Source organism: Hermetia illucens, chromosome 2, assembly GCF_905115235.1.
Source record: "Hermetia illucens chromosome 2, iHerIll2.2.curated.20191125, whole genome shotgun sequence".
NCBI lineage: Eukaryota > Metazoa > Arthropoda > Insecta > Diptera > Stratiomyidae > Hermetia > Hermetia illucens.
Window position 1 is genome coordinate 158,739,962 of NC_051850.1, and position 24,392 is coordinate 158,764,353.

Here is a 24,392-nt window from a genome sequence, read left to right on the forward strand (position 1 = left end):
AGGCGTTGCAAAAAATAAAGAATCACTCGTTAACGCTGAGAGTCATCAACTTTGTGTGAAGGCTGGGAACTGATTGTTATGCATACAAATGCTTGCCTGTCTGGCATTCATACGTGGTTTCGTGGAATATGGGGAAAGAAGATGATTTCAGAGACCAATGGTACGAGTTGTAACGGAAACTAATTCATTGCGGTTTTAAATTGCATTTTATTCAAATTGGTTACATGACAAACGCTACCAAAATTTCCTTACTCTAACTCAAAAAATAGAACTCCGCCGTAGCCGGTCCCAAGCCCGGTTGTGAAAGAGGAGGGATTGATAGCTCCAGTCTGAATGTGTGTACGCCACCGCAGCGTCTCAGGGGTTAGATGAGGAAAGTGCAGGAACTTTGCTCAAGTGCAGATTACTCACTGAGGAAGCTATCACCACACCAGGGAGTTAGGTAAATCCATCCGGTACTGAGAACCGACGGGGGCCGTCTGACTTGGCTGGGTCAGGTTCTCGTAATGGGCAGCACGGTGTCGAAACCGCTTGTCGTGGGACGATTCGCCGTCTAGGTGCCACGACGTCTGCTGCGGCTGTTTCACCACAATCTTTGACGACCACTTCAGCAGGTTCGCGTATGCAGCGGATGAAGTAGACTGAGAAAGTAAACCTCTTCATCATCCGCTCCTACTGCGAAATAATGGTGGCGGCCGGTATAACATCTTACCGCTCCTGGATGCACCAGAGGTTCGTCGACCGTTTTCCGGAATTTACGCACTTAACTGTGCAGCAAGTCGCAGACCAGTACCGCTTATTACTTGGAGTGACACAATCTCGGCCACCATCAGGAAATATGGTCAACTGGTGGTCATCGAGGAAACCGGTGACCAAGACTCGATGGGGGCAGAGGCGGCGGCATCAGCAACACCCTCCTCCACCACCCAGCTGGGATCTCCGCTGAGGTTCGGGACGAATTCCAAAGAGCGTGTATAGGAGCAGGTATTCCCAGGCCTTATTCATCTACAGCAACTCCGAGAATTCTATCTCAAATCCATGATGAGATTGCATCTCGGCTGTATACTGAAATGTCACTGCTGCAATCACAATCCTTTGTCTATTCTATAGTGTATAAAATTCATCTGGAACGTCGGCGGGACTCACTAAGGTGGGACATTGTTAGACTATTTTTTGTTGAGGATACTGGGAGTCCTGAGTCCGCACCCACTTAGTGACGGACCGGACCACAACTTACTTCCTCTTTGGAAGTCCACGGACTCCTCTTTTTAGAGTTAAACCCAAGTTTTCAAAAAAGAACGAAAATGCTGACTGACGGTTTCTCCTCTACTCTGGGAGCAGCGTGAGGCCTAAACTATGCCAAAGTAAATTTTTTGCTGAGGATGTTGGGAGTCCTGAGTCAGCACCCACTTGGTGACGGGCCGGATGGAGCGATTTCCATCTGTCGTTACTTTCGGTCACGCCGTTCCCAGGGCAGAGGTGAGACAGCGTCTGATGAGTTGCCTCTGCCCTGGACGAAACCGTCAGTCTGCTTTTTCGTTCTTTATTGTTAGACTGATTCAAATCAGGACTGGGAATAACTATAGACTAGTGAGAAATAAAGTGCAGAGGGTTTACAGGAAATATCCTGGTATAAGAAGTCGGTTGACACATAGCATAAATCAGGTCATTAGTCGGCCGGAGGAATTTCCACCAAACTTCACTGCGGGAATTACCCATCTTGCCGCTAAAAAGGACACAGTGCAGGACCCCGTAGACACTAGACCGATTACTTGTTTACCAATAAATTCTACAAATTCATAAATTCATAAATGCGCACCTCGAGACCAATAGCATTCTGTCCGAGAAACAGAAGGGCTACCGAGATGGGTCAAGGGATTGCGAAGAGCAGCTCATTATCGACTCGGTAGTTGTAGAACAAGCAACTAGAGGCCAAAGATATCTCTTTAGTTGCTATATCGATTATCACTAGGCTTTGCACAGCGTCGCACATACCTGGCTAATCTATGTCCTTCATCTGTATCGCATTGATCTGAACTAATAAAGTTTTTGGCGACAGTCATAGAAGGGTGGCATACCACCTTATCAGTGCGTACATCTGAAGGTGCTAAAACCCCAAAGCCCATTCGTGTACAGAGAAGCATCTTCGAGGGGGATTCTCTGAGTCCACTTTGGTTTTGCATGGCACTGAACCCCTTTTCATTGCTACTGAATGATACTACAGGACATGGTTTTGCAATAAAGTATGGCCTACGTGCTAAGTGCGAACTGATACACTTGATGTACTTAGAAGACATCAAGTTGTATGGTGCTGACGACCACCTCAGAACTCTGTTGCAAATAGTAGACATGTTCAGCGGTAATATTCGGATGGAATTTGGATTAGGCAAGTGTCGAAACTGAGCTATCTTCAATGGTCATGACGAGTCGCATGCCGGACATTTTGCAAGGAAGTTCGAGTTAGTGATCTGAAAGATGTTCTGCTGTCTGAATTCCTGTGACATATTAAGCTGGTACTGAAATCGCATCTCTCGGGGAAGAATCAAGTAAATGCATTGATCTCTGTTTTCTCAGAAAGCGGTCAATTCATCTGATTCCAGCCGGCAAAAATGTTTGCGCTATTTCCCCTGGTAGTTACATTGTGACCGTGTTGGTACTACCACAGACTTTTCTCAACTTCACAAAGGATGCTTTCTTCACTTAAATTGTCCTTCCAACGCAGTTCTGATTGCTGCTGCCGATGTCTCTTTATCGAGGGATCGGAAGAGGATAAGATCGGAGGTTATCATCATCCCAAAACGAGAAGGACGGTGATATCCTGATATCCCCAAGAGAGTGAGGGCATACCTGAACTCACCAATTTGGGAGATAATATTAGAGCTTCCCAGAGAAGAGACATTATGTTGGAGCTGAAGAAATCCCAGAACTTAACCCCGGATAAATTGGCATTTGAGTGGAAGACCAAATGGGTTAAGTAGTGTTATGGGCCTGTAGGGAACAAGCCTTCGAAGAAATAATGGAACGCAGGATGGATTCGTCACAGCTTGATTGATTTTCCTTACGATCAGTTTCTCTAAAATAAATCTGCATACATAAACGTTCTTTAAGGATTTGATGGAATATCCCACCAAGTGGATGGCGGAGCTAATCGACACATCCGAGTTATGCGGCTACTAGGGAAAAGATTAGGCAGTGTCTGATGGGTTGCTCTGTCTTAGGTCGTCTATTTGTATATAACTCTGGCTGCTAGCCCAGAACAGAGAAGTCCGTAGGTACGTGCACCAGAAACAGTTGAAGAAAGGTTCAGTTTAAACATGTGAAGGAATTTGAAATCCACTTTACGCTAAATAAAGCTTATTTCTGCTTCCGTCCCATGAACCCTCTGTTCTACTCTAAAACCCAAATTTATACTTTAATGAGACTTGCGGTTTCGTCTAGGGCAAAGGCAAGTCTTCAGACACCGCTTCACCTTTGTATTGGGACCTGCGTGACTGAATTAGTTAGTAGGTACCGAGACAGATCTAAGTTTTTGATTAAGGATGTGAAGCAGTCCGCAACCCGTCATCCACTTGATGGTGGATCGGACAAATTGAAAAGAAAATTTAGTCTCCCATTTCTGGTCCGCAGATCCCTCTATCCCCCTCTGAACAATAACCAACATTAATAAAAAGTAGGTTAGCTCAGAGTAGAGGGGTCCGTGGACCAGAAACAGAGGAAGAAGAAAGTTTCTTTCCTATTGGTCAGGTAAATCAGACAGTCGATAGCGGTCTCAGAACTCCCTCACATTCTTAAACAAAAACTTCGCGGTCTAGGCCTGAATTTACTAAATGGCTTTTGTCAGGAATATGGTTTATACTTATATCACGTTATTACTCCTTCGTAACGGGCAAACAATACCTAGTAACCACTTCGCTTAGGCTGATCCCACGGCAGAAATGAGGCAGCATCTGATGAACTGTCTCGGCCCTGGACGAAACCGCTAATCATTTATTTTTTTCTTTAACATATGTAAGACCTCCAGTAATCGAGAAAGAACTGCGGGAAATATGTGGTAAAATCGTCAACAATAAATTCCTATCCCTAATAGAGCTATGAATATGGCAGTGCAGACAAGACTCGATCTTTTCGCTGACACCTTCGAAGTATCCCTAAAAAGGGAATATTCTCTATCCAGTGCATAAAGCAATGATCGGTGTTACTTCCCAGCACCAATAAGCCACCTGGAGGCTCAGCATCGTAATGCCCCATTACAATACAATAATAAAAACATACATACAATAAAGAAAATTGTATAGAAAATAATTTAAAGCAGATCGTTATCAATCGTCGAAAGTGACAATGGTCTGTCGCAGCGCCTTTTTGAATCTCCTCGGTATCATTTAACGGTGGATGCAGTTAGTATGGCCGTGAATCTGGCAAAAGACGCACTAGGTTCTGGCGGCTGTTATACCACGTTAGTATTGCGCGTCAAAACTGCATTCAATTCCGGCGATTGTAACCCAATTATAAGGACCTAGGTGTTCCTAGATGTTCGACAAGTCTGGTCGATACTGACCCCTCAAAAAGTCATCCCTGGTATGAGAAGGGTAAGTCTTCAAAGAGTACGTCGTTACATCAGGAGTACCACATAACTCATTGCTGGGCTGTGTAATGTCATGTGTGGTGGGTGCTTGCTATTTCCGCCTCAGGAGTAGTTGTCACTTCAAAGTACCTTAGGGACGTGAAGATCTACGCTATGGAAGCAGTGAGAGTACTAAAGTCGTTGCTAGAAATAGTGAGCCTATCCTTGGCGGAAGGGAAAAGGGAAACAGTCTTTATAACGATCCGTAGAAAAAAATCACTGTGAATGTGTAAGGCCCGGCTATCAGATACGTGGAGGCGTTGATTGATGCCAAATTGAAATTTAGGGAGCACCTAGGTATGCATGTCAAAAAACAACCACGACGACATAACATGCAAACATGTTGCTGAATATTGGCGGACCGAAATATTGTCTGAGCTTGCTTCTAGCCGGGGTGGCACCTTCCATTCGGCTTTTATGCCTCACCTATGACAGAGTCGCTTGCAAACTCTGAGAAGAGAGCAGGTGGTTTCGGTTTACCGGCTAATGGCTCGGACGATTTGCAGCGTCTAAAAACGTATAAAATGAGGTAGTGCTAGTAGTGACGGTCATGACCCTAGTCAACATTCATGCGAAAGAAATGAGTGTGTTGTATTATCCAAGACGCCATTGTTAGAGTTGTAGACCTGCAACCAACTACTTCATTCCATGTCGTCGAGTGGAGAAAGCCTTTCCCAAAAGTTTAATGTACGGACTCCATTAAAAAATTTAAACTATCTCAACTGGATGAAATTTTCTTTCACTACCACCACACATTCAACCCGCAACTATTTGGTCCAAGTTGGTATTACTGGTGCTATCGGAAAAGTTAACAATTTTCTATTGAAAAACATGTTTTCAAACCGAAATGTATTTACATCCACCAAATCCGGGAATAATGAAATGTGGGGTTATTGGTTTATCTATTGTAGGTAGATAAACATAGAATAGTTGTCCCAAAATGTACATATTTTGCTTTCTCTGAAAGAAGGGATCGAACATGTGGAAGCCTACAAAACGCTAAATCCACCGGCGAGCCATCAAAATTGGATAGAATATCCCACACCATTCGCTGTCACCAAATGACAAACAGGAAAAGTTACCTTTCACATGGCTCTTAATATTTCATCGCTTCAAGCATAGCGCGAAATTCTCATAGTTAATTTAAAGGATTTACCTCCCACTCCATGCAGCACGCGCTTGTTGCGAAAATCGCGTCTAATATTGACATATTAACCCTCGGATGTAACGTAATCTGGAAGGGCGGACAGGAGAAACTTATCCAGTATCAAGCTGACGCTCTGATACATATCAGCATCCAGCAAGGATATGACAATACTGCAAAGAGTCTAACAGCAAGGTTGAGGAGGCCCAACCTCGTGTACAGGGTTAAAAAGTCCTCACTTCATAAATCAGATATGTTGAGGCAGCCACACACATATCAATCAGACATGCTGGCACAACCCCTTTCAATTTCATAAGCTGCGAATGTAATGTTGCTTTATCCTGTCTGCACCTCATGTTGGGAGCGTTGATTTCATGCCACGTGCGTGAATCCGTGGTCGATTTTTATTCCGTTAGGCTTGGGGGCAAGCGAGTGGGGTTTCAGTAAACCAATTATTGGATAACGCAAGGGTAACAGTCATATGTGTGTGCTCAAATTTACGTATATATGAGCATAATGTCTGCATAACGTGTTTGATGCCAGGACGATCAAAGCCAGTAGGTGGGAAGCAGCGATTTGTCGGGAGATACTAAATTTCATGTGCCTGAATCGATGTACAATTTCAGCGAAACTCGGTAATTGGCTGGATGGAAAATGGAATTGGTTTTTTCGCTTGGTGGGACAAAGCGATTAAAATCTGATAGTTGGCTGAATCTGGGGGGAAAAATATTTCTTGGAAATTGCGGTCAGATCCTCTAACGAGCGGATTCGAGGGAAATCGTTGATATTTAATTTTGTGCATTATCCAAATTTTCCCTCTATTTGAATAAAAATACGGTTGAATTTGGAAGCCATATAATAGGTTCACTGACTTGCTAATAGAAGGGGTGTAGGATAGCGGAAAATCTGCTAATTCGTCTATTAACTATGGAGGCGATTTCCATTAAAGCTAAATTTAAATTAACTTTATAATGCCGTCCCTCTTAGCGAAACCACCCCCCCAAACAAACATTCGGAGAATATACTACTTTTTCAGGTTGGTCATCTGAGAAGAGGATTCGGTGTCCAGCTGCCTCGGTTTGGTTGGGACTGATCTGTGTTCACTCCATTTACGTGGGCGGCTTACGTACCTCCTACTTGTTACCTACTGCATCCCGCTCGTCCATCCCCTCCCTTCTTCTTGAAAAATACGCGCTGTGGGTCTCCGGTGACATCCTTGATGAGGTTTCCCTCTTCCCCGTGCTTCCTGTATCTTTTCGATTATCGGGAATCATGAGGCTGCACATGGTTCCACGTATTCTTACCTTACCCTCGGTAAGAAATTTAGACCACTGCTTGCGGTGGCAAACTAACAATAGTGGTGTGCTTACTTTCCTATGACCTATGACTTATGACCTTTTAACGACTCTCTTCCACGACACGGTTCTAAGTCGATAAGACACTAGATGGGTACCATTACGTGAAGTCACTTCGGCTAGGTCCTTGTATTCCATTGTTATCTTAGCTTCTGCTTTAGCTTCAGGTTTGAGCCTGTCACCTACTCCATATTGTCCTTAAAATTATCCATTGGCTTTTCGCTGCATCTATTCAATTCCAGCACTAGGACTCGCATTTGGACTCACATGATACGATCCTTACTATCATCTTCAATTTTGGGTTAGCACGGCCGTGAAGAGAAAATCAAGGTGCAGAGTTAAAATTAGGCTAACATATTATTCTTTTTTTGCGATAGAGTATCTATTTCAGACTCCCGCAAAAGCTACGGGGTCGTGGGAAATCACCCCCTTTCCTGTTTCTCTCACTGGAACTGCAAATGGGAACTTTGGAAGCGAAATTGTGATATTAAATTATGAATTGTGATATCAAACCTCTAGTACACCTGCGTCCTTCAAATAAATCAGGACTCAAGGGTTCAGAAGAACAAATACATGTAGCAATCAACTAAACAGGGTCGGCCATATATTGCCGAAGTTGATTTAAGTTAAAGTAAGACCATACCCGTAGCATGAAATTGCATGGTGAAATTGCTTTTCTACTATATGGGGTACGCTTCTTTCTCTGAAAGATAAAAGAAGTGCAAGCGCCTGTCGGAAGATGTTTAATAAAATTAACACTCAGACGGGGTATGTACCAGTGCTACTGTTGTGACAGTCAAATACGCCCTGAACTTTAATAACGTTGCATATTTTCCATGATATGGTCACCGTGTTTCTAACCTGATTATTGCATCAGAGTTCTTAGTGACAGTTACATAGTCATAGCCAACCATTCTAACATTTTCACTGTTTCCAAAATATTGGGAAGGTCAAAGTGGGCAGGTTTGCCAAAGTTTTTCTTAAAACTCGGACGCAAGCAACGAAATTATCACCAGAAGCGCCAGGCTTGAAAACACTACTGCTGCGAACACATAAAATGGTTGGCACGCTCGTTGAGAGTGATAAGAAGCGGGTGATTCTACCCAGCCTCGGGGATTCTTAATGGTCCAGAAAAAAGAGATTTCAATAAAATTAGATTGATTTTAAAAGTAAAACGGGGCTGCATGTCAGTTTTTCCTAGTTTCCGGTATACGTGTGAATTTCGATAGATTCCAGCAAATCTCGTCAAACAATGTTTGAGTTAGAGGAATATGAAAACGCAAAGCGAGACCTATGCACTGCAATCAACAAATACGAAGAACTCCACTCTCATGAGCTAGCTTTTAATATATATAAAACAATTCGAATATTCCTTCTGCTCACCTTTCCCGACTCTATGTCATCGATGAAAAGGAATAATTAGAATGATGCCCAGAATTAGTCGTAATCAAGTGGAGAATATTTACTCAAGAAAGACAAAAAACTTCTCTCCAAATAATATCGGGTTTTGATCCATCGAATCTGTTGTTCAGCATATTTCACATACGCATACTTATGAATATCTTTCTCCCTGGGCGGTCTGGTCTGTTTATGGTTTACAATAAGGTCACATAATTTGGACACACGACCTCCATCTTCGGTCGGGCAAAGTGTATAGGTCGCGCTGGGAGTAGGTCCATCCAGCTGACGAGGATATGTTTGCCTGCTGGTCATATTTAAGGGCAAGCGCATCTCCCGGAGGATGAGGCGAAGCAACAGGTTCATGACCATCTTCCAGGCATTAGAGAAGGTATTAATAAGGCCCAAGTGAAGGCAGAACAGCATTCGCCGAAGGCTGTGAAGCCAATGGGAAGGGAAGTCTCTAATGTGTAGATTTTGAATACTTTGGGCACCTTCATTTCAAGCAAGATCCCTATCCCTGTGGCTAGGCTGGCCAAAGGGGACATTTTACCGGATTACTCGTGGTACCAGCAGGTGGACTCAGACTAACAAACAAAAAACGCACGATGGTTGAGAAAGAAGAGGCGTTGGTGTCAGGCATCCGGTCAGGAGTCGGCGGTATCAGTTGTCGCACCGCTGTGTTGACACGTCTCTAGACGGACTCACGGTCTCCAGTTTGAAAATCAGTGTCGTCGAACTGGACGTAGCGGGCGCCAGCCATAATACTCCTAACCCGAAGCCGTCGACGTCGTGGGTCCCCCAAAAAACAAGGGCCAACAAAAATGTCGGCCACTGGAAGTCACCAAAGAAGCAGAGGTCCACTAGACTCCAGCTGAAAAGCCAGTACCAGGAGGCGGTACCTATTCTGAGCAAGATTGCGAAGAATAATGAAGTTGGTACTGCCGACGAGCAGGATGAAAATGAACTTGCTAAATACCAGGCGATCGAAGAGGAAGACAAAAGCAAACGCCATGAGAAGCCAGCAGAAGGCGAAACCTAGCCACCTCAAGTGGAATCAATCTTAAGATGAGGTCGCATAACAAAACAAAAGGGGTACTTGGACGCCAAGTTAGCTCTGTGTATAGTAAAACAGCAACGACTGCCCGACGAAGCATGAAATGAATTCCAGCGAAATTGAATATACTTGTGGGGCTGGCAGCTGATAACCCTGGAGCAGTAAAATGCATCGGTGGTGTCAACTTTTTTGAGACCAGTTCGTTTGAGATAGTCAACAAGCATCTACTGGATGTCAAGGGGGGACGAAGGTTGCTCCTGCTTTGATTTCTCCCACGTGGTCCATGGATTCGCGTGATAATAAGTGAAGATCAATTCCCCAGGAACTTTCTCGGTTTGTACGTCACTAAGATCAGCGACACCTGGGAGGGCATAAAGTTCAAGATCGTCGCATACGATGGGATTGCCAGGAGACCGATCGATCGACTGGATGGTAATCAAGGAAGAGAAACACGGTTCAAAGTCAGGGTTACAAATCTGGAAATGCAATCTGCAAAATGTGATGACATCTTGGATTCAGTTGACGCCGCCAAGAAGGTAAAAATCGAAGGTCCGATAGGGAGCAAATAAATCTGTAGTAACCGAAATATGGTTGATTTTACTTCAAGGAGCAAGGAGCCCTTCATCGGAGGAGGATGAACCAGCAAAGACCTCCAAAGTAAATATTATAATTTATTCCATAGCACACGTGACACTGATCGGGACTGATGTAGGGTATGTATCCTGGCCAGAAAGAGCCTGCATTTTTATTTTCTCCGAACTTGAGTTCCAGTGGCCTAAGAGCGTTTAAATTGGAACGAAGGAGGTGGAAAACGTGTATTTTCTCTCGGCTTAAATGGCCCATAACCGATCAGCTCCGCCAGAAGAACCGCAACATTTGTTGTCCACCATAGCAGCAAAGAAAGCCAACCTTCCATTTTCCCAGCGCTGATAACTGCGACTGTTGAATCTTCTAGTGAAACCAGCGAGGAGGATTTGAGTTAGAGCATTGTTTGAAGGGTACTTAGCTCCAGTCGTGTGAGATATTAAATCTGTAACAATAATAATAATAATCGTTGGCATGACAATCCATATTGAATCAGGGCCTTGGAGTGTGTTAGAGCACTTCATTCAAGATCGCAACGGTACACTGCAGGAGTATATAATAGTACACTGTAGGGAGCAATGGAGTGAGCATTGCGCTCGCTCGAGTTTATTACATAGATTTGACTCAGGTGCTCATTCACAGCTGAGTCGATTGGAATCCGACATCTTGTCACGTTAAAAAATCCCTCTTTCATCAGTGGGATTTGAACAGATGCGAAATGCCAGTCATCCTACATAGCAAGAAAGTCTTAAACTTGCAAGAAATTACCAGAGCTGCATCTCTTAAGAATACGTACGAGATACGTGCATGTGGTTTTCACACAAAATGCGAGGATGGTGCCATCTTTCTGGTGCTCTGGTTGAACGAAATTCTATGGATATTGGACAATACGGTGGTTTAGTTGGTTGTGCATATCAACAACTTGATGTCAGAGATATTTCCCTCCGTTATGAATGGTATTATGGATGGAGCGTTGGGAAAGGTGTGCCTGCTGGCCACTAGATGCGGACCTGGCATAATTCCGAACAAAACGTCGGCCGAAGATGGTTCTCCGAATGCACATAGCGGCGCTTCGTCCCACTCTCATGACGGTTCTATTAATTGGTGACTGGCACCGAGCAAGGAGTGCGATAGAGTGAAGCTTAATATGACTCAAAGAACTGCATCTACAAGTACTACTGAGCCTCTGCAGTCCCGTCCGATAGATACCTTTAATGTATTCCTCCACATCTCCCTGGACCATCATATTAAATACGGTATAGCGTGAAGTGCTTTCAGGCTGTGTTAGTTCGAATGTCGAACAGCGAAGCACTGCGGCCATAATAATTTCATATATGGAGCACCTCTCTCCGGGTTATCGGTCACACAAACACAGAAGGTAATGAGCAGTCTGACGGACTGGCCAGGCGATGGTCTTGTATTAGACGCAATGCATACAGGATTACGGTGGTCGATAAGAGGTAATACTATATAGCGGACCACGCTACCAGACTCGGCAAACACAGCAATTCTTATTGCCGAAGCTACGGAGAAGAGGGAGAAACCCCCACGTGTTTTCTTCGTGTCTGCCCAGGTCTAGCTTAAGCCACGCTGCCGGCAGTAGATAAACCGTTCTTCAAGGACCTCAAGAGATCTTTATTTACCGGGTGGAAGATCTGCTTTCCTTCCTAAATGCTGTGGACTGGTTCTGAAAATTTGAGCCAGCTGGGATTTGCTCCCCTTATTCTTCCCACAGCAGTCATGTCCTTAGGAGTCATCAAGACGCCACATCACAGCACTAATTGAGTTCCTAGGAGCAACCACTGGTACCTACCCACCTTCCTTTGTAGCTAGAGGATTTTAAGGCATTTTATTTTGAGCTAGTTAGGAAATTATACAAACTACTGGCAGCTCAAAAGATAACACGTAGGGTCCATTGTTTTCTTTTAATATGTGACAGCTTCCAAATAGAAGAACGTTCCACTATCGTATGACGTAGGGTCTACTGCTTTCTTCTAATATGGGGCAGCTTCCAAGTGGAAGAACGTCCCACCATCGTAAGACGTTCATCTGATATTTTGAAGAGATTGAGAAACCAAATTGATTGAAGCTTTTCTTTTGGGAATATTCAAGATATTTTCAGCGACAAAATGTTTCTGTATACCCTTTCTCAAGGGGCATTGAAAACGTCACTCTAGAGGCCTCAGTTTTTTTGATAAAAATGTTCGTTTGTCGGCAAGGATTCTAATTTCTCAATTCCTCTGCGTTAAATCTTGCATCCCTCAGGGTATTTATCTGTTCCCGTCATTGTGGAATCAGTCCCTTGGTAAGTCAGTCTGTCAGTTTTCTCACTGCCAGGGATGGTGCTGCATCCTGGCTTCCACATTAAAAACTGGTTGCAACTTCACACCAACTAGCAACTACATAATGCTGAAAGGGTTGCTAGACTCTCAGGAAAATTTCTGATGGTGCCAATCCGGTATTTTTGTTCAGACATTCTTCTCCTGCCACTATTGTAGTCATTGTGACAAGAAATGAGACTAATTCTGTTATCGGGTTTTCTGAAAAGACACCTCAGTCTGATCAGACTTTCATTATTACGTTTGTAATCACAAAAAAGTATGATGATTTCTCGATTATTATTCCATTTTTGGTGACTTCCGTCTTTTTAAAGATAAATCTGGAAACTGAATAATCAGCAAGTATTAAAGCCGCCTGGTCTTCGCCCGGTGATGTTCAGCTGAACGTAAAATGCCTTGATTGATACCCTTTCCACACGACAATGATATCACGTCAAATACCCTAGTTAGCTGTTTTCGTTTGAACTCCAAACGAAAGAGTTGATAATTAGGATAGCTTCGAGTGTCGCGGATTAAGTCTAATGGCTTCAGTAATACCAAGGTAGCCAAGCTTTTGAACCTGTACCAGCAATTTCATGTTGTTGGAAAAGTTCAGCATTGGCCGCAACACGATGAATTTTAGTACGGGTTGCTACAAATCCTTATGTCGTGCATGGCACGTCAACCACACATACGTGTCATTATTCTTAGTTTCCGGTAATATGCTTCAGATTCCCCTACGATTTTCTGAGAAGCTTGCATTCGTCCTCCATTGTTATAGGCCACGTAGTTCTAAAACGGCCAAAATGTTGGTCATACCGGAATAGTGGCTTCCGCTGTCATAACCCGCAATGGAGTTATCACCCCTTCGCAATGTTTGACCTATCCACCCCCATTTACGCCTTTTCATAAATACTTGCAGGGGTTTCTGGCCCAAATGCCGATTTTGATGACATGACGCACATATGAATTGATGAAAACTTGGAGGTTACGAGTAATAGCAACGGTCGCTTTCCGTCCACTTCTTCCATATAGTAGTACAGAGAGAAAATTGATATGGAACAGCCTCGAATTGATATTCGTGTTGAGACAGTTGCATTTTCAGATTTTGAACAAGACACTGAAAGCGCAATTAATTGGATACCGCTGTCAGCAGAAACAACGTTTCCTACATATACAAATTGTTCAGCGCCTTCGATGTTCTGCCCATTAATGTATGTAAGTGGGAAGTGTGCGATGATTGTATTTTGTGATAGCTAAAGACCTATCTATGAACCTGGTAAGTTCTGACTACAGATCAAAAAACCAAGATCACCATTAGTGGAAACCTACCTGCGAGTCAATCTCGGAGAGGCATACAGTTTAATTAAGAGAACAAGGGGAAGTTTCCACTCAATACAATACATACAATACAATACAATACAATACAATGCTATACTTTTTTAAAAACTAGGAACTCTTTTCGTGAAGCCAAAATCTTTTTCAAATTCATATCATTCATGAAAAATTTTTAGCTTTCATCCTTCAGAATTCCAAATCCTCTTTTGAAAGGTTCAAATAAAATCGTTGCCGCTTAGAAAAAATATTCAAATTTCATCAAGAAAAGTGTTTATATGCGAACTTATTTTTCTTTTAGAAAAACGAATACAAAAAGGCATTGGGAGAGAATAGATATAAAAAGGAGAATAACGTCTTTGGGGTTCATAGACAGGCGACTCTCTTTACGAGTTTGTTTATTGTAAAAAGACGTGCCGTTTTCTTTATGAGAAGTCTTAAATAACTAATTGAAAAGTCCCATAAAAGTTTTTTTTTTCCTTACACTTGACTTGCTGGGACGACGATTCGGACGTAGCGTGAATCCTTGCAAGGGATCCAATCCGAGAGAGAACTTGGCCACTGCGTGACGATAACAGGCGATAGTTTAGTTTTATTATCGCTCCAGTGAAGTTTCTTTCAGATCATCCTTAAACTCGGGAGTGAGTGCGCTGAATTAGAAATAAAGTCGCCATTTGTGGATTTTTGGATGGGCAATTCCTTTATTATGACATCCGCTATTATTCCATTTTTTGGCTTCGGGTAATCGCTTTTAAATGAAGGTCCACCAACGAGAAAAACTTCAATTTCGAATATGAAAAAGTCTGGGCATAGTAGATTGCACAATATGGGTGACATAAGAAGGTGGGAGTAAGGAAGCCAAGCATACCAGCGAACTGTCAGATAAATTCCCATATCAAACTATGCAGAATATTTTAATTTCATATCGATTACGTCGACAATGAAGGGACGGTACTGACACGACGAACATTCCACGACAAGACGCTGACATACAGCACGTGGAGGAAACCATTAAGGAAGTTTCATTCATGAGCACTACCCTATAAAAATTTCATGAGGGGATAAGAGGGTTGTTACTGTCACTAGTAAAATATTCGCAAATTCTCCTTTAGACACTTTTACACAGAATACAAAGATGTTTAGTCGTTGATCCAATCTTCTCTGCTCGCTTGTCTTTTAGTTTCGCTCGTCCTGACTATCATAAAGACAAATTAGGTTGTCTGCCGATGACATCTAGGCTGCTCCTTTCTATTCCTTCAGTGTTGCTTAGCCATAGCTGGAACGGAAGAGTCAACAGCTTCGAACTATCAAGAAACTATTTTCGAGTAAAAGAGGATATTCGCTACTGAATTTTTGATTTCGTTACTGCCAATCTGCATAGTTGTTAAATATTGGGGAAATTTGACAGCTTCGCCAAGAATATCACGACAGGAATGGAAAAATGGTTCAAAAATGAAAAACAATTAAATTTCCATCCCATCTTGTGTTGGAAGCCAACTGAAAGCAACTTGCTTTGAAACCGAAATCTAGGAATGTCCTTTCAACTCAAGTATCAACTTTTCACTTTCATTCTTATATTCTCATTGTGCAAACTGTACTTATCAACACCTACGCCACCCTGCCACTTGGCACGCACAACTAAACACATATTTTTGGCACGTTGCTTCTACTCCGCCACTTTAATAGTTCTTCAGTACTTTTTATGGGGTAGTATCTGTCTGCTTTTACGATTATTACAGAAGGTATAGGACTCAGAAGGGAAGACGTGCCAGTTGAAAAGACGACGAGTCGTCCTTTCTTGACTCAAAGTAGACAACATTCGAAAATATGAAGGCACAACGGATTGACGTTCCGGTAATTTGAGCAGAAAATACGTCGCAGGCAATTCATAGGGGACATAAAAAAGGAAGATGCGGCTTGTATTCGTACCACTTGATTGACGAGTGCATAAATAACGATTTCCTCCGTAGTAATGTGCGAGCTGTGTTCAACTAATTTTAACAAAATTGGTGATGCATAAGGAAGGAGTAAAAGAGTGGAAATATCCTGAGAATTAGTAATTTGTTGTTATTTGCGGGAAGAATTAAGCCCTTCAGCAGAAAATCAAATAGGACCCAAAATTTTTGTTTACTGGATATGGTAATATTTGATGGTGAACTTACCGATCTATCTCTCTAGCAATATCATAAAAACATTTAAGTGGGGTCAAACACGTAGGGAAAGTATGCCCATTGTCAACAACCCCTAACTATTTTATTCTAATTCCAAGGAAAGTCCACCAACTAACGTAATGGGCGACAATCATGATCAAGACAGGACACGTATTCCTTTGTGTTGTGACATTCTGTGACCTTAGTACACTAGAGTGACTTCTCGTGTCAATGACTCTTAGACTAATATTACATCTCGAGCCCCAAAAATGCTCTTGGTGGGATTGCAAAAATTGTTCACAAATGTGACACTACCAAGTTGATTGTGCAGGCTTAGCTGAGACGGACTCCTGACTAGCACCTGATCTTAGCTCCGAATACAAACTCTCATAAGGAACCGATCAAGAGGAGGGACCCCGCTTCTGAAAGTGAAGCGTGACCTTCCCGCTTATATAGATAACCACTTGTATCATATAAGATGACTGCATATTCTTGTGGAAGCAACGGCTAGTAGCTGGATTTCGCCATAAATTCCTTTATGCGAAACATAAAGTTATAGTTCGAGACTTTTCTGAAAAGGTAGTGAGGCACACTCTTCGAGTAGGGAAGGAAACAGAAAATAGCAGAGCTCCCGAGGAAGAATAGCACTTCTAATAGTAATATCTGTAGGAATCAAAAAGGGGAGACGTCTCGGAGCCCAAGGTCGAAAAAAGGGTAGGAGTAACTAGAGGGGTATCTGAGTCAATTAGCGTAAGTTATTACACCGGAAAGGATGGAACGCATCTGGACGACGAGCTTAGCGAAAAAAGTTTGGATAATAAGTATCGAGCGGCCTTAAAGGAAACGAAGGCTGCTAACATCGCGCAGTAAAACATCTTCATGGACGCTAAAAATTGCATAGTAAAGATAGTGGAACTCGTTGATCTTACAGACACCATCGAAGCTCTCTCCGCCTTCCAACCAAATTTTGCGTCAATCTGGACAACCGATTCTGGGAGGCGACCAATTACATCAAGCAGTTCATCAACTCATGCTCAAAGTATGGGGCAGCGAATCAATGCCTAACTACTGGCAACGAGGCATTATCTGTTCCATACATAAAAAGGGGGATATCAGTTCAACAGTTATGGACGCATCACGTTGCTAAGTACCGTCTATAAGATATTCTCCGTTATCACCCGGATAGCCTCATACATCCCATTGGCTTCACTCCAAGCAAATCAGCAACAGATCAGATTTTCTCTTTGCGGCAAGCGATGGAAAAACTGTTAAATATGGCAATCAGTTGCACCATGTTTACATCGACTTTAAAGCCGCTTATGACAGCATAGCCAGGGTAAAACTGTACACGACCATCAGAGAATTCGGTACCACAACGAAATTGGTAAAACTGACTAGGCTGACCCTGACCAATGTGCGAGACCAGATAAAAGCAGCAGAATGACTCTCGAGACCATTCCACATCAACAACGGTCTACGACAAGTGATTCGCGATGCCGACGTAAATGCAAGAGGCACCACCTCTCTTTAAGTCCACCTATTATAACTACTGGCGTACGCTGACAATATTGACATTATGGGAAGAACAACCCGAGATATACATTCTACGTTTATCCAGATCGAGCAGGCGACATTCAGCGCGAGATCTTGAATGAACAGAGCCTATTTCAGCTTACAAAAACTGTTCCTTTGTTCCGCTCGAAACGTCTCACCATAAGGGCAAAGCTCTTACTGTACAAGACTATGATCTTGACGGCCCTAATGTATTCCTCGGAGACTTGGGTACTTAGCAAGAAAAATTGCGAAATCTTGGCCGCATTCGAGAGAAGAATCCACTGAAGAATTTTTTGCCCCCCCTACATGAAAATGAACAATTCCGTAGCCTACATAACGACGAAATCTATGAGCGATATCACGACCGTCTGGTCGTGGATAAAATCCGACTCAACAGGCTGCGGTGGGCGGGTCACTTAATCCCTATGGATGAGGATAATTCAGCCCGAAAAGTCTATAAGGGCAACATCTGTGGTAGAAAAAGAAGACAAGGCAGACCTTGACTGAGATGGAGCAATGGCTTGGCCAGGAGCCAGACAGCGAATTGGTGGACTCTGCGCAAAACCGAGATGTCTGGAGTTCCTTATTATGGCAGGTCTAGACCGGATACCAATTGTAACGCCATGGATGATGATGAATAGTATAGGTATTGGAACTGTAATAACTCTAGCGGGCAAAAAAGAGAGATACCTTCGAGCCTGAGATCAGAAAAAAGTTGGGTGATCGTGGTATCTGATCCACATGACACCTTTTATCGGCGAAATCTATTGATGAAGTCAACAACCAGCTGGCAGCATAAATTATTTCACAGGCTTTGGTGGATGTTATTCGGGAGATGAGAGCAGAAGGAATAGGGCTGCTTTAGAAGTTAAGAGTGGTTCCAAAAGACGCAGTGAAATATCTCAATTGAGGTTCAAGATAGCATAGTAGAAATGAAGGGACTCCTCGATCTTATTAAACCCAAGCGAAGCTTCTAGGAAATGCTGCAGAGAATTTGAGTGGAAGTCAACGTGTTAATCAACTCTCTTAGCAGGTTTGATGCCTTGGGCAACTCTGGACTAGGAACAAAGGTGCGGATCCTGGTTGGGAGGTGACTTCAATGCCTGAAAACTTGAATGGGGGATGGCTCCAACGATAATGCATTCTGAAAATAGGGGCGACAACAGGGTGGTCAATTTTGGAAGAACCGTCGTCAATACATCGCACTGAAAGTAATTGACGCTATCTCTCGCTGTCTTCAACCCCGTTGAAACGTTGCAAATTTAGACATCGGGAAAATCGTCGAAGTTCTGGGAACAGAAAAAGCGTTACTGAATGACACTTACCGGGATTGTGGAGCTGCAGCTGACATCAATAATTCACTTATAGGTCTGATAATGGTAGCTTGCGGGGCAGATGCAACAGACCTTCCACGTGTTGGTAAAATTGCAAAACTGCGGAAGGAGAGCCATAAGCTTCGCTGTTGGGCACAACGTTTGAACGATCTGGAGGAGGTATAAACCAGAGGAACATAGTATAGACCATTCAAAAGGAGACTCCGCATCGCGATAAAAAAAGCAAAGCTTACCGCTGGGAACACCTAGTAACGACGAGGTGAATGGGAATCCGGTGAGGTTCAGTTATAAATCGGTCATCAGAAAAGTCAGGGCTCTGTGAAGCAACTTAATACCTAGCAGGTGGACCGCGTTGTATGGGCTTTGTTCCCTGAATATTGCGTACGAATTGATGAAAATACCGTTGAAGGCGCCGAGGATAGTCCATTTTTCCCAAAAAGTTTGAAGATCCTCTCTATAAATAACAAGAACTCGTCAGAGTCTGACGGTACCCCGAAATATATAAACTGGTATTCCACCATCGACCAGACCTACCGCTAGGCACATTTAATTCTTGTGCTTGATCAACAAGAGAATGAACACCCTGAACTACCACCATACCTGTATGCTTGGTACAGCCGGGGAAGTGCTCGAAAAGCTCATCTGGAATAGACTTGCAAAGGCGATACGTAGTTGTCGGGGATTTATCTCCAAAGCAGTTCCGTTTCATATCAGGGATATCCACGGTAGATGCTGTCATGTAAATTGTGAATGCAGTTCACCAAGCCAAAACACACAGTCAGCGACCTCCACCGTTAGTACTCCTCGCAATGCATGATATCAGAAATTCCTTTAACTCTGTATGTAAAATGGAAAGACATTCTTAGGACACTAGAAAATTCTTTAAACGTACCGGGCTATCTCTTACCAACATTGAGGAATTAGCCGGAGGAACAATCTTCTATGGTACGTTAGAGGGCCAGAGGAGGACGGAGATCATGTCGAGGGTAGCACAGGTATCCATTCTAGGGCCGGACTTCTGGAGTGCTTCTTGCGATAGTCTGCTAAGACTTGACATTGCCGAAGAGTCGCGCCTGGTCGGCTGTCCAGAAGATGTTGCGGTACCGGTCGCCGGAAGTACTCTTGAACAGGCACAAAACAGACTTAGCTTATTGATGCGATGGAAAGACAGATGGATGACTACCTATAGTTTCAGTTTTGCGCTGGAAAAATGGAAGTAGCAATCCTGACTAGAAAGAGAGTCCCGACTGTGCGTCTCATGTCGATCGACGAGTTGATAATAGAATTGTAGCCAAGGGCTAGGTACCCCAGATTGACGCTAGGCTCAAAGATGAGTTTTTTCGAGTATGTCAAAGCAACAGCGAACTTGGCTGCAGCTTGAGTTTCTAGACAATATTCTCAGCTACTTCTAGACAATATTCTCAGAAAGATGCTGGGGTGAGGTGATAGATGGAGCCGTGCTGTGTATTGGGTTTGAGTTCTTCTTTCTGCGGAGGGGATCGAGCTCAACTTGGTTGGATGGCGGGGGGTTCCTTGAACTAATGATTCGGTTTCCTTTTCTCTTCCGGCGGTGAAAAGCTTTCGCTGCATTGGAAGCTCCCGCTCTCCCGCCTTAGAGCGACATGACAAGCCGAAGTAATTTAGCAAACGATTCTACACTACTTCTCTGACAACGAGGTATGTAGTTGGTAGTCCGATGGCGTACTGTTATGGTAATCCAGTATTCACCTACGTTAACTAAAAAAGAAGAAATTATCCTGGTTGTGAATGGGACAAAGGCTAAAAGAAGCCCTACCCTAGGTCCCTAGGCAAAATATAAAGAAGAAATAGACCAGGCCTGGCAAAATCTCGGCTATTATCTCAAAAATGTGCTCAGCTACCTTCCTGTCCTTTATGATTATTTATCTTGAGGACAGATGCCTCTCCGTGACATATGGAGAGGGTAATTCTTGAGAAAGGGCGAATCCTCCGCTATTGTACCGGAGTATTTAAATAATGATGGTGCGAATTAAATATCCAACCAGGTTCTTTAAAATTCTTGCCAAACAGAGTAAACCGATGCCATGATCGACAGATACGCCCTAAAATTCCTAGAAAGTGTCTGCCACACATGAACCTCGTAGTAACTGAGTGTTGGAGGATTGATATTCATCATCATCATCAACGGCGCAACAACCGGTATCCGAGGTTCACCAATTCGATAGCCCTAAAAGCTGCCTGGCATCCTGGCCTACGCCATCGTTCCATCTCAGGCAGAGTCTGCCTTGTCTTCTTTTTCTACCATTGATGTTGCCCTTGTAGACTTTTCGGGCTGGATTGATATTGGCGAAGAAATATTTACCGTTAAAAAAAAATGTCTACAGGTCCTCATAACAGTAATAACCGTCTTTTTCAGAGGAAAAGTAGTTTAGTTGTCCTCGCTGGTCGCTACTCGCATTCCATATTGGTCCCTCCACCGCAGCAAAATGGTTTATGCTGAGTATTTCGCTTTCCGTCCCCAAACCAGTCGCTGAATCACTAGTGGATTCAAAAATGAACCACAGCAGCTTCCAGTGTTTTAGTGCCCAAGAGGAGACCCTGTCCCGGAAAGCAGCCTATGTGCTGGTGTACGACTTAAATTGCCGGTATGTAATCTATAAATTTGTAGAAAATGGAGGATTTTCGCCGGAAAAAGCATCATGGGATTTAAGTCGATCAGCCAATAAGTCGTTCACCCTGTTCTATGCAAATAGCTAACATGAAGAAAATATCATAGGCATTTCTTCCACCCTATTCTAGCCGATGTTGTAAATAATGGGGTGTGCTATGTATTTATGGAGGGGACACATGGTCTCTGAGCACTCAGACCGCAATTGCCCGTTTATTCGAATCCTCCGTAGGATGAGGTGGACGTACCTCCCCTGTCGGTGAGAGGAACTGGAAGAAGCAGTCTTGTCCATGAAGGACATAATACCGTTGGTTCTCGAATGGTTTCCCCAGCGAAGTATTAAAGCTATCATTTTTGAACGTGCATTTGCTGCTCAGTGCGTGGCACCTGGTGCTTTACATTCCGTAAACAAAGTCAATTGGGGCCCTAATTTCTCGCGAGCGTACCTCCTTCTCAGTATTTGGACAAAGCGATGAAACTGTTCGTAGATCTTACCTATTCAAGACTGGCTAACGCGATTCATACTGCGAAATACCTGTTGCCGAAACGGCGTTTTTGATTGGGGCGATCTACATTCGATGTGATTAGGGGAATGATCCAAGCAGTCAGTTAAATTGAGGGCCACATGTTGGAAAATCGTTTTCACGTCCCACGCTACCGGCTCCCAGATACTGAGGAACTACTAAAGGACCATGTTCTATTTTGCGAGTCCCGGAAAAGACAACGGGGAATTAAGGCCTCATCACGAGCAGTGTAGTGATCCTAGATAGATTTCTGGAACGCTTTATGCCGTGGTCTGTTACGGCGCTGCGATGGAATGATGCTGCAGCACTAGCCAATCCGCGTGCCGCGTATTATTGAAAACGTTCAGCGTACTCCAGAAATGGTGAGTTAGCAGAATGGTGGCCGGATGCGAATTCTTCTTAGTTCATGGGAAATTAAAAGCGGTTATCTTTACCAAAGAGAAGATTTTCACGGTCCTTTCTATACTGATTAGGGAGATGACGGTCGCTCATACCTGCACAAAATCTGGAAGTCACCATGGCCCAGCTTTACTTACTGTGAAGGAGTGGTGGACGACGACTGTCGAACCTTCTTCTGTAGAATTTGGTAGCGCAATAGCCAACGCTTCTTTGACGGAGAGGGACTAGTAAGTCTGGATAGCTTGTATATCTGGCATGTTGCAAAGGGAGGAGATATGAAACTGGGTCACGGGTGATGAAAAGTATGGAGGTGGATAGGAGAGACGTCAGGATAGCTGAGGTTCCCTAAACCATGGGTTGTGTGCTCCAACCATGAAAAGGCCATGCTTGATGAAATGTGTCAAATGGTTCCTGGTTACTATCCTTAAAACAACAAGGGGTGTTAAGCCGATAATCCGTCTCAGAACAGGAGTTCAGTACGACATATCCCAACCTGAAAACATGCCCATTAAGGTATACGAAATTGGACTTTATTCAAAAGTTTCCAATGGAAAGGGCATTCGGGAAGCGAGATTCTCTTTCCCGAGATATTTATGTATCAATAGGTTTTGACTCTCAATAATATCCTGGAAAAATCTCTTCTCAAGTGTAATCTTATTTGTAATGTCTCTTGGCTCTCAAAATTTGCTTGAACAACCAACAAAAATTGTGTCCCATATTAACATTAACATCTCTTTCAAGAGTTTCAAAATGGAGCCCAATTGCGCCAACAAATTTCAAGAGTGCCTAATCCCGTGAAAAGTTGAAAAATCGAAATGTTGTTACTAAGAAAAATTCTCCGCTTCCATTCCTATATCCTCAGAAGAATATTCCTTTTCGTATTGTTTCGATTGTCAAGTGGAATATTCTGTGAAAAATAAGGAAGTTCCATAAATCTCAAAAAGGAATCGACTGTCAAGTGGCCCATAGAATCTTTTCAAGGAAGATATCGACTAAAACATCTTTAAATATTTTCGAGAGCAGGATAATGCTCGTGCACTTACCTCCTTAAGTCGTCGTTGTAAGCCTCCTGTCGTCGTCTTTCTTCACTGCTGTGCTCCAGTTATTAAACTCCTTTGTTGCACACACACACAATTACACTTGTTCTACTGCTGTAGTTTCATTGTTGCCTTATAGTGGCGCTGCTGTAGCGGTAACATTGTGCCATTAAGCCCTTATTGAAGAGACTCCTTCTCATATTTCACTTCCTGTGTCTTTTCACTGCCTCTTGCATTCCCTTTTTGGAAACCCACTGGCATAAATATATTCATATTTGTGGAGGCAATGGAGAGGGAACCGAACTATAACAGAAATAGAAGCAAAACAAAATCGCATAAGTACGGAAAGTGTATGAATTTTCTATTTTATTTTTAGAAGGAAAACTAAGTGACTTTGTTGGGTTCAGTGCAGGCGGGCTGGGAGTGCTGAACTATTGTAGTCCTTGCTCATTTCTCAATTCCACTATGCATGCTGAATGCGTCAGCCACACAAAGTGTCCTGACTTATATAGTTTACGTGTGTGGAGGGTGCAGTTTTAAAGGGCTTCCCTGTTTTCTTTCTGCTTCTCGATTTTTTCCATTTTCCCCTCAAGACTCTCGTTAGACGAGTTCATTTAAAGAATGCATTATGGCAGTGCATTTCGAATTGTTCCTTACTTTTTGGCTTTTACTTTCAACAACTTGCACGATTCTTTGTGATCTTTGTTGCCTAGTGCCCTACATCTGGGAGCAGATCCCAGCCAGTTAGTCACGGTGGATGGATTTTCATCATTTTGAGAGGAATTCGGTCTTGGTTCCATGTGTAAATTCTTTTGTATACGTTGCGGCCTGGTTAGCCCTTTTTGAGATCAGGCCAAATATACTACGCGAAATTCTTTTGTAAGTTTATTTTTTGGTAGCTCTTTCAGAAGCAGGATTTACTTCGCTACTCAAA

General features: G+C 43.2%; 1 protein-coding gene across 1 annotated transcript in view; it reads right to left on the reverse strand.

The window, feature by feature from the left end:
- Nucleotides 1–24,392, reverse strand: part of LOC119649260 — a 238,399-nt gene that overhangs the window by 197,433 nt on the left and 16,574 nt on the right. Inside the window, exon 2 of the mRNA XM_038051346.1 lies at nt 23,465–23,761. The gene's annotated coding sequence lies outside the window, so the exon portion shown is untranslated. The remainder of the gene's footprint in view (nt 1–23,464; nt 23,762–24,392) is intronic.